Genomic DNA, 10,693 nt, shown 5'->3' with positions numbered 1-10,693 from the left:
GAGAGAGAGAGAGAGAGAGGAAGAGAGAGGGATGGTAAAGAGAGGGGGATAGGAGGAGAAGAGGGCATAGAGCAGCTGAATAGGAAGCGACACAATGGACCTGGGTGGCTGTGGAGGCGTGTTATCAAATGGGTTCCTCATTCACATACTGCGGCCTGAGCTACCTGTGTCTGTCTGTACCGGTGTCTGTCTGTTATACTTATTCATACCGCCCATTGTGTCCTCCACTGTTGAGTCGAGTTCAGTTCAGTTGAGAACGCGATGGAACGTGCCACAATGCACGAATATGGGCTGCGCCGCACCTCCCCCTCCCGTTCCTTCTGCACCCTTTCCCTCGTCACCGCGTACCTCTTTCTCTCTCTCTCTCTCTCTCTCTCTCTCTCTCTCTCTCTCTCTCTCTCTCTCTCTCTCTTTGCCATTTGCCACCCACGGTCCAACCCGCGAGCGCGCTGGATTCGCTGGGGCCGACTGAAAAGAAAATTGCGTCGGGAAATTGTATCCGCGAGAAAACCCGACCGATAATGCCGAGTTCTTGAAGCGTACACGTCGCGAGATTTCTCCGCCTCGGCGACGGCAACGGCGACGGCAACGGCGGTCGAATCTTGCTGCCGACTGTCTCGTTAGACGAGCGCGCGAATTTCCGCGAGGAACGATCGATGGCCCCCGCGGATCCCATCCGGAATTCCGGGATGCGCTTGATATTCGCCGGCAATGGGGATATTATCGCGACGCGGTAGTTGTCAGAGACGATGAAGAGAGGCTAATATGATGCGAATGAGAGAAAAGTTACCTTCATCGTTAAAGGATACTCTCATTTACTCAGATAAAGTTTCTTGTCCGATGCTAAATTTGAAAAATTATTTTTAGAAAATTTAAAGAGACGATAGCTTTTTCTCTGCCGCAAAGTTACGTTGCCGAAAAAAAACGATGAGCGGGAGAGGATCTCGAGGAAACAGGATGCGCGAACTCGCACGGATGTTTCTCATCGCGGACGCGCGCGATATGGAAAGAAAAAAAGAGAGAACGTAATGCGTATATAACGTATAAGCCGGCCATAGGGCCCTGGATGAGCCGCCCGCGGACGCAACGGCATACAAAACTCGCTCAATACGTCATTCAGCCGAAGAATACGCCTCGTTCTCGCCATTTTGCTCCCAGAATGAGAGTTTCAAAGGGAATTAAGGATTCAAAGGCATCTTTTGCGCAGCGCGCATAAAACGTCCAGCCGCCGCCGCGGCTCCGCGTCTCCCCCCTCCCTCTCTCTCTCTCTCTCTCTGTGTCTCTTTCTCGATCTCTTTCTCTCTTCTTATATCTGCTTCCCTCTTTCCCTTTTCTCTTTCTATAACTCCTCATAAGCGTCGCCTGCATTTCTACAACGTTCTCAAGAAGAGCCGTGAATCGCTGAAGTGCGCGTCACGTCGATGAAATATCCATAGAAGGATGTTAAGTCGACGAACAAAGTATCTGGTCCAATTTATTCAACACGCACATTTACAGCGGTAAACATGTTTGTCGGATTTTTATCTCGTGTCTCAATGCAAGCTTTACGTTACATGTACGAAAAATTTAAACGGGTTATATCTAGCAATAAATATACGCGATTCTTCGATCACAAAAAAAAAAAAAAAAAAAAAAAAAAAAAAAAATAATGATACATCTCTCAGATCAGTTAGTATTAGTCTGATGACTTAACATTCGAATATTTTCTCACGAATATTATATTTACCGATTACCCTCATTATACTTTTAGGGTGGCAAATAGATAAAACGAGGACGTACCAATAGAAACCCATAAACGTCCACGTCACCGCTCAAATAGCCGGTCAATGTTCCAATAACCCCAAATCTGTCTATACTTATCTATGAAAAAAAAAAAAAACTCGCCCTTCATATTTGACGTTTGTTCGGTCAAAAAATGCCCCGAACCACATGCACCCTCGTAATCCCACCCTCCGCGAGATGACCTTTCCTATTTACGACGTTCGCGCGGAACAAATTCGGACGACGATCACTGTTTGCGCTATAAGATAACAAAAGGAGGGGTGGCGGTCGTTCCCGTCTGTCTAGGATTGCACGATTAACATAAAAATGCGACGGCTCGTAAAAGGCCACCGTATACATACATATATTATGAGCATTATATATCGCGGGAGGGTTATAGTTTTTGATTGTTATTCATATACGGTCGGTCGCAGCACCCGACGTTCGTGCCAACGCGTGTATCAAGTCAATATAACGACAACATAACACACGGTGCAAGTATAGGGGCGAAAAATATCGCAATGATAAATAGCGCGAGATATTTAAATAAAATTAAAATATTGTATCATTTTATGATATAATATATAATATTATTGTAATTTTTTATTTCTCAAGCCTTATAGCTGCAAGTCTCGCAGAGAAATGTTGTTACACCACTTTGCAGATGTATTTTTTTTTTATTTCCTATTTTATTTATAACACAACTGTACTCATTAATTTCCTTCTACTGACTACGTTCATATTCTGCAGGAATAGTTCATCTTTTTGCCCCAATCTTTTTGATGCTTTCTTTTTAACAGTATCAAACGTAACGCGCGTAAACTTAAACGTTTACTCACCACTCTTGCTGAGCGGAATTAAAAAGATGAAAAGATGCTCCGCCACTTGTCCAACCGCATCACTGCAAAAGTCAAGGATCTGAAACAGAAAGCATATCTTAATAAGAGTGAGAATAAAGCATCATCGAAAATTATCAAATTATTATAACTTATTATTATAAATTATTATTACTTTGTAAATTTTGAAAAAAATAAAATAAATGTCCTTCTACAAGATATTTCTTAATAATATTATTATATACGACAAATACATAAAAAATACTACATCCGTCACTTTATTTAGATTGCGAATAATTTTGATTTTCAATTTTCGCACGCAATGTCTGATTGCGATCGACAAACGTTCGTTTATTCAGAAGCTGCTCGCGGAGTCGCGGAAATCGAGTCGTTCGGCTCTTCTGTTCCGTCCCGCGGAATACATCGGTATTCTTTCCGTAGCCTACTACACACATTCTCTGCATTATATTTTTCGTTTTATATTCTCCTCTTCTATTTGCGCGCGCAAAAGCGCGCGGCATACACCATCTCCCCCGTTTGAGCATTGCCGAGGTCTTATCGGCAGTTATCGGGCCGTGATGTCGCACAATGGGGCAGACAATGCACGGGACAATACACCCTCTGCTTCTAGACTATCCGGCCCTCTCACCCGGGGCATCCACCGCCCACCTATCGTCGTCGACTTCTCTCTCTTGGAATCAGCACATCCCCGCCAACTTAATAAACATAATAGCTGACTATGCCGCCCCGTGGTCACAATGAGAGCTCCGCGCAAAGAGATACCAAAGATACGAGGCACCGGCATTGTGCGCCCTGGCTCTTTCTCTATTTCCCTCTCTCTCCCAGCTTCCCCGCCGAACGGATTATATGTCGACGTGCCGTCGCGCATTTGCCATTCACGAAAAAGCTCCTTCGAAAAAAAAAGAAAAAAGAAAGATCTTTGTTACTTGGACGATAACAGATGATGAGATTCGCTTCTAGTTATTAGCAGATGGTTAGCTTTTTTCCAATATACAATTCAAATGATACAATGCCGATCGTAGTGCAATCATCATCTTCGTGTAATCGTGTTAGAATATAGGATTTATCGAATAGGTGTCGTAAAGTAGTAAAAAATAATTTTCACTTATTTTATTTTAAAAACTTTCAATATAATAGTATATTGTGATACAAGTGCGGAAAGTTCACCCGCACTCGTGGGCAATAGTCAACCCGCACGTCTATCACGTACTATTTTGTAGTACACGTGCGTGTAAAGTGGTACATTACGCAAATGTTTTCCGTGACTATACTGAAGTTAGGTTTGCGAAGAGTGTGACAATCTCTTTTCCGCACTCGGAAGAGTGTGACAATCTCTTTTCCGCACTGTTACCGCCATGTTGCCTGTACTTTTTTTTTCATGTGCAATTGGCTACTTCTCGCACGGAAAACATGCGCGTAATGTGCCACTTTACACGCATGTGTACTACAAAATATTTAACAAGCAAAGGCAAGACTCGAAGTGAGAAGAAAAGTAGGTAAAATTTCGAATTGCATGCACTACGAGACATTTGTCTTTCGACACGATCCTTCCGTGGCCCGTGGTTTGATTTCCAAGGGTGAATTGCCCGCACGCATCATCGGATCGACTCCACGCCCTCGTGTATATACTCCCACTCTATTCGACCTACCGCGGGTTACCCGAACCACCCTTCGCGACCGAACAATATGCTTGTCCTCCCCGCCACCGTGTAATTACTCTAAACCACGTGCCGCCGCAGAGAGAAAGAGAGAGAAAGAGAATGTGTGAAAAGAGAAATAGAGAGCGCATGAGCTGATGCACGAGCCATTGAAAAACGCAGTCGAGCGCCCATTATTTCGAGAACTTTTCACTTTAAGTGCAATCCAATACCGCACACGAATATGCGTGTGATTATATCCGAAATGAGTCACAACTGAAGATACATGTGACTCGTGACTATTGTTTGTAGTGATAAAAGTTTCGTACATTTATATATCAAATAAAAATGCCGTTATTAAGTTTGAGAATATTGAAAAATTGCTACTTATTTTTAAAATTTTAACATGTGTAAATAAATGTATAAATAAATAATCAGATTTGAATGTAAAACTATACAAATTAATTACAGCAATATTTTTTATTGATATTTTTCATTAATGTCTTTACGTAATATTCTCTAGTTATATTAGTTATATTCTTATTATTTTCTTATTATCAAAATTAATAGGATATTGTTATAAATGAAAGCAGAATATGCGACATCTACAATTGCAGGTTGATATCGACAGACAGATTTCCATGTAACATCTTGCGCTTGTTTCCTGGCACCGATCGTATCGTCGAAACGGCATCGGAGAAACGTTAATTAAACGAGCAGATGCGCCGAGGAAATAGTAAATCATACAACCCCGCGCAAATAGAGACCGTTCGGAGCATCGCACGTCGTATCGTCGCCAGGTTATCGGGATAATGATAAATCGTACGTTCAAACGGACCCTTTCTAGGCCACATTATAACTCGCTGAAAGGGTCATGGAATATATACCCCTCCGATAGAGGCACAAAGTGAACTCAAATAAAACAATATTTAAAGGGCTAAAAATTTTTATCGATAAGCAATAGCGTAGCCAGGGGGGGGGGCTGCTATAGGGGCTCAAGCCTCCTCTCAAAGATTTCAAGTCTCAGTGACTTTTCTTGAGAAAAAATCCCAAGAAAAAATGCCTGCTAGAAACCTCTAAATTTAAATTTTTCATCTAAGATTGCTTTTTGCCAGCGTCAACACTTATATACTGTAGCCGTAAAGATGTCAGATTTAATATTCGATAACAAAGCTACCATCGCCATCGTGTAATAATTTTTTTGCCTAAAGAGATTCATAATTTTCAATAAAAAATATGTAGTCTTGTTTCTATTCAAAGATAGGCTGGAATTTTCATAGATCGAGCTAACATTCAAGCTTGTCTCAAGTCCACTTTTAGGTCGTCTTGAGACTCCGTTCAACCAATGAGATGGCTGAAAGAAATCTTGAAAGCTTACTTCAGAGCTTGAATGTAAGATCGGTCTATGAATTCCAACCATTTTTAACTCCCCCCAAAACCTAAGTCTGGCTACTCCACTGTCAGTAAGGATACGGCTTCATGATTGTTTCAAAATCAGACAGATACTCCTTTAGTTAATGCACTTATCAAAAGCGATATTATCGCATAAATTCAAATTTATCAAAAATATAAGATCGTTAAAAAAATTTTATATCGCAAATTTAGAAGAAAATCTAAATTTCTCAGTCTTTTGATAATTAATTATTTTAAATATTTTCGAAAATTGAATACCCTCATAATTAAGATCCTAGTCTATTCTAGCAGTATGAAAAATTCATGAGTTTTAGAAAAAAAATTTATGTATACTGCTAGAGTAGATTTTTAATAATTTATTTAAAGAATATTAGAAGAGGTAATCCTTTTGACGTTTCATGTATATTTTTATTGTATTTATGTTTAAATAGTACATCAACGTATTTAAAAATGATTCAACAGTGTGACATGTTATTCTTCGTGTAATTAAAATGAAAAAATTCAGTCTAGTTTTATTTCTAGTCTAGGATATTTTTTATATACTACACCTAATTTCATTTGAAAAAAAATTGTAAAATAACAAAGTAATGTCACTTTAAAATTAGATATTTCAATTTCTGAAATTTTTTCATTTCTTAAAAGTAATAAATATTATTTTTTTTAAATTCTAATTATATAAATTCAATATTTCGAAAATATCGAGAAAAATATCCTTACATAAAGAGCAGCATAGCGTCATTTTTTAAAACGCTATACATAAAGAGAGGCTAATATTGAACAAAAAAATTAAATATCCAAGATTTAAATAACGTACTACAGTACGTCAATATTTTTAAATTTTGGATATTTAATTTTTTTGTTCAATATTAGCCTCTCTTTATGTAGCGTTTTAAAAAATGACGCTATGCTGCTCTTTATGTAAGGATTAATTACAATTAAATATCAAACATATGTAATGTCAAAAAGATTAATTTCTATATATAATATTCTTTAAAAAAATGTATTCTTTATTAAAATAGGGTCCTTAACAAATTGCAACCTTCTCACATGTCTATATTGCTCTCCTTAAAGGCAAAATTATCGGCGACAGATTAACAAGTAATTAACCACATTAGTCGATTCGATAGATAATCCGGAAGACGGCAGTAAAACAAGAGGTAACCTCCTGGGATTGCCGCCAACAACGACGACGACGACGACAATGACGGTGGCAGCGGATGACAGCGGTAGCGCGGTTGTGTAACGGCGGTTGCGTTGGCGAAGGTGGTGGTATGGTGGTGGTGGTTATAGTGACAGTGGTGGTGGCGTCGGAACCGCCCCGGCTTTGCAAGCCCGGCGAATGGAGTGACAATGCTGCCACGAGATTCACAGTTCTCTACCACCCCTTTTGTCTTTCCCCTCTTTACTCGGTCTCTCGCACGCGTTCTCGTCCCCTTTCATACCATTTGCAACTTTCCGGCCTCTTTCCTCTTTCCTCTCCAAGTTTCTCTCCCTCCGTCCTGTGACGGCGGTCCTCGTTCTACCTTCCTATCCACGCCACGAGGCCTCTTTATCTCGTCTACGCGTTCGCTGTTGCATTCCCAACGGGTGCATGCCTTGAGGCAAATTCTCGCGAAGCGATTATCATCGTCAAACGAACACTCGTAACGACACTTTATCATAAAGATCACGGAAAGATATAGTACATACATTTACGTTCAGTTATCCCTTTAAACATGTGTTTGTGGAATTTTCCATCACGCACATCTAGGGGATTTTCCCTTCTCATGAAGCTTCAGAATAGAATTACAGAATTTATTCAATAATTTTTACACCGATAAATCTCTTTTTTTTTTTGACAATTAAAAACTTTCGTACCTGTCTCAAAAGTATATATAAATAAATGATATTGCTCGAATTAGAGATGAGTTATTTATTACAATGTAAATGATTGTACAGAGCATAATTTTTACTGTATTTATTTAAAATTGATTTTATATATATATATATATATATATATATATATATATATATATATATATAAAATCATGAATATATATGTATAAAAATACTTAATCTTATCCGTTGCTGTTGCACACTTTAATGGAATTTCGATTTAAGTTATCGAGGTTATCGAGATATTTAACGGTGAAATGAGTATTTACCCCGCGAGACAGTAGGAAACCCGTACACGTGTATAGAAGCGAGAAACTAAGGGTTGGGTGGGAAGCTCGCGTGCCGGTCGAGTGCGGAGACACGCGATCGAGTGGGACTGAGAAGAGGGGTGAAACACGCGCGCGGACCAAAGCATATCGAAAGAATTCACCACTCTTCCATTTCACAAGGACGACGTCCAACGCATTCGGCATCGCACCCCCGCCGTCCAATCTCTTCCCCTCCCCTCCTCACCGCCCCTCCATCTTTTCGCTCTCGTCTCGACGTCGTTTCCCGCCGCGCGGCATCCTCACCCTTCGCACCCTATCTCGCGCTCTCTCCCCGTATCAGATCGAGTCCCTCTATTTCGCGTCCTCTATTATTTCTTTTATCAATCTGCGCGCTTTCAGGACGCTTTGAGGCCCGCTGAAAGCTGCGCGATAAATCATGAAATGTAAGAACCCATACGTACGTGCCCGAACGAGCACACATAAACACCACCCGACACACATACGTGTGTAGAAAGTGTATCTCTACGTAGGCGTGCGTTTCTGTGTGCGCGAATATACACGCGACGAATGAACGAGCGAACGAACGAACGAATGAACTGCGTTTTCGTGTAAACTGCTCGCTCGCGTACACACGTACAAACGCGCGTTCATATTTGCCGTGTGTTTAGAGAGATGCGCGTAATACGTATGTATGTGTACGTGTATATAACCGACGGTTCAATAGGCGGCATTGCCAGAGCGAACGCTATCCATACAGCCCGCCAGATGAGGTCTTCTAGCTTCCGTCGAGTCCGCGTGAAAGGATGCCCCAATAATATTCCATTCACCGAATCACCCTCTCTCTCCCCGTCAGCTCCCAACCCCGTTCGTCCGCGCACCCTCCCCCTCCCCCCTGGTCGTCAATATATATATACTCGTCGTCCGGCCCGACCCGTGCCCAACGTCACCTACCATTGATTTTTCATTCCTCGGCTTTTCAATAGTTTGTTACGAGCTTTCCTTTACGATGACGCGCGCCCCATCCCCTTAATATAACCTCCCTCGTTTTCTCCTTCGGCTTTCCTTCGATACGAAGAAAACCCTAGCTAACGCTAGGACACGTCGCTTTATTAGAGAATGCATCGATAGGTCGTTCGACCATTCGTGCAATATATAATATATATCTATGAAATATTTTCTCTTTTTTTTTTTTACAAAAAAATATTTTTAAAATACTTTAAAAATTATAATATTGACAAGTCATAATAACGAAACGTAGTAATAGTAACATCAATAATAATATTGATATTCGAAAAATAGTTTGAAAGAAAAATTTCTCCCAAAGAAATTCTAATTTTATCAACGAAGTCATTTCCTCGCGTCTGCAAAAAGATCGAAGAGATTCAAGCAACTATACTTTTGGCTTCTAATGCCAAAAACTTAATAACAAACACGACGCAGTGTGTGGGCTGGCTGGGAAATCCGTCGGCACGAATTTCACCGGTGTGCGAAACGGAGCGAAAATAACCTATAACTTTAATCAGGGATGAATAAAGGCAACCCTTTTCGGTACGGCGCTGCGTCAAGGCGAAGAATGGAGATGAGGATGTAGCCGAGTATCGGCATTGTTTCCAAACAAAGCACGCTTTTCATACCCACCCTCTTCTCTCTCCCACCCTCCCCTCCGCAACAGCCTCCCCTCCCCCCGCGCACCCCGGTCCCCGCCCGTGGATTCCGCCCGCGCACTCTCCTCCGTGGCACGGCGGCGGTTCAGTCATTTGACACGTAAAGAAGTCTGGCAAGTTGGCATTGTGGCGACCGCACCACGCCATCCTCGATCCATTGTTGCCGCGCCACTACCAAAACCGCGAGACCACCCGCTCACCCCAAAGACCCCCTCCCCCCGCTCACGCGCGACTCGCCGGCTAAAAGTCAAACCTCTTTCACCACCCTCGTCAAACCGCGAATAATGACGAGTCGATCGCCCGCGCGCTTTCTTTGAAGATCTTAATCATTCAGGACGGACATTATGGGAATCGAACAAGTGCGGTAGATGATTTCGTAGCTTTGTTATAATGCCCTATTGAATTAAAGTTCGTTCAAAGGAGAAAGAAAAAAATTGTCGTAAAAAAAGTCAACTTTCTCTAAATATTGACAAAGAAATATGTTACTTCACGCTTAAAGAACGCTGGAAATAATTAAAGATTAATTTAAAAATGATTTGGAGCGAATACGATAATCTAATAATGCAAATTACTCGTGCTGTAATTAGATCGGATATAACATCTCTAATACACTACGCGAATTAAACGGCACGTATACGCACAAATACACTGATATATAACTGAATATATACATAGTGATACAATTAACTTCTCAGCATAATTGATTAACTGACTGTGTCGCGGAGAGCCTCCATTCGAATGCACCCTCACCCCCTTCTCTCTCTCTCTCTCTCTCTCTCTCTCTCTCTCTCTCTCTCTCGTTCTGGCTCTCGCTCTCGCTTTCTCTCTTTCTCTGCGGCAACTATAATTCTCCCCGTAAAGTTTCCCAGGCGTTTGTCGAGGACTCGGCGTAATATACATATATAGAAGGTTCGTCATTGGTTCCGCGAAACCAACTTCCTATATATTATACGGATTGCAACTACAAGCTGTACGCACATTCTCCCTGTGCTCTTGCTCTTCCTTTATCGTTCCACATACAATAGAATGATATAAGGCTTCATCATCATGATCGCCATGATATACAATACGTCAACGAACGTATATGCATAGAAGGAATTCACCTATATTTCTTCGTAACCTAAAGATCGTTGACGTAACAATATAATTGCTTCATTATTATTTTATTTTATATTTCTTAAATAAAATATATAATATTTACAATAATTATTCAAGTA

The 10,693-nt window shown here is 41.0% G+C and overlaps 1 long non-coding RNA gene across 2 annotated transcripts in view; it reads right to left on the bottom strand.

Annotated features, from left to right (window-relative positions):
• LOC140663081 (uncharacterized) overlaps positions 1–10,693 on the bottom strand; it is a 150,710-nt gene that overhangs the window by 123,544 nt on the left and 16,473 nt on the right. For both annotated transcript variants that reach the window (XR_012046214.1, XR_012046213.1), the window contains exon 2: positions 2,601–2,679. This is a non-coding gene — a long non-coding RNA (uncharacterized lncRNA). The remainder of the gene's footprint in view (positions 1–2,600; positions 2,680–10,693) is intronic.

The sequence above is a fragment of the Anoplolepis gracilipes genome, chromosome 2 (genome assembly GCF_047496725.1).
Source record: "Anoplolepis gracilipes chromosome 2, ASM4749672v1, whole genome shotgun sequence".
In the NCBI taxonomy this organism is placed as follows: domain Eukaryota; kingdom Metazoa; phylum Arthropoda; class Insecta; order Hymenoptera; family Formicidae; genus Anoplolepis; species Anoplolepis gracilipes.
This window is presented reverse-complemented; position numbering and strand designations above follow the sequence as displayed.